Here is a 592-nt window from a genome sequence, read left to right as displayed (position 1 = left end):
CAGGGTTGCCAGGTTTTCGCTACAAAACCCGCCCAATTACCACTCAAAACTAGCCTGAAAATAGCCCAATTGCTTTCGAGGGGGTCCCCCAGTAAAAATCGTATTTGGGGGTAAAATACACTTTTTTTTGGCGGGGTTCTCCTGTTACAATTCACATTCCAGGGCCTAAATATCACGTTATTGGGGTTGCTCCAACCTGCTGACATAATGATGACATTTGGCAACACTGGTCCGCAAACTACGTTTCATATAACTCCTCCCCGAACTTCACGCTGCCCTGTATCTTGGTCTCTCATTGGCTGTAGGTCATCGCCGATGTGTTTTTCAGTCAGAACTCATTTCACACAGCGTGATTGTGAATCGCCGACAGCTCCAGATATTTAGAATGCCAAATATTTCACGGGCGTCGGCGACGCGTCGGCGATTCCCTCAGATCGCATCTTTGATAATTCACACTGCGTGATTGTCACTCGCGTGAACGAGCACCGATTTGCCTCCGATTTCGGGCATTTGTCGGCGATTTCGCAAAACCAGTCGGCGAGTGAAAAATCGTGCTAACATCGTGCAGTGTGAACTCGGCATTACATCAAGA

The sequence above is a fragment of the Sinocyclocheilus anshuiensis genome, unplaced genomic scaffold (genome assembly GCF_001515605.1).
Source record: "Sinocyclocheilus anshuiensis isolate Anshui unplaced genomic scaffold, SAMN03320099.WGS_v1.1 scaffold2054, whole genome shotgun sequence".
Taxonomy (NCBI): domain Eukaryota; kingdom Metazoa; phylum Chordata; class Actinopteri; order Cypriniformes; family Cyprinidae; genus Sinocyclocheilus; species Sinocyclocheilus anshuiensis.
This window is presented reverse-complemented; position numbering follows the sequence as displayed.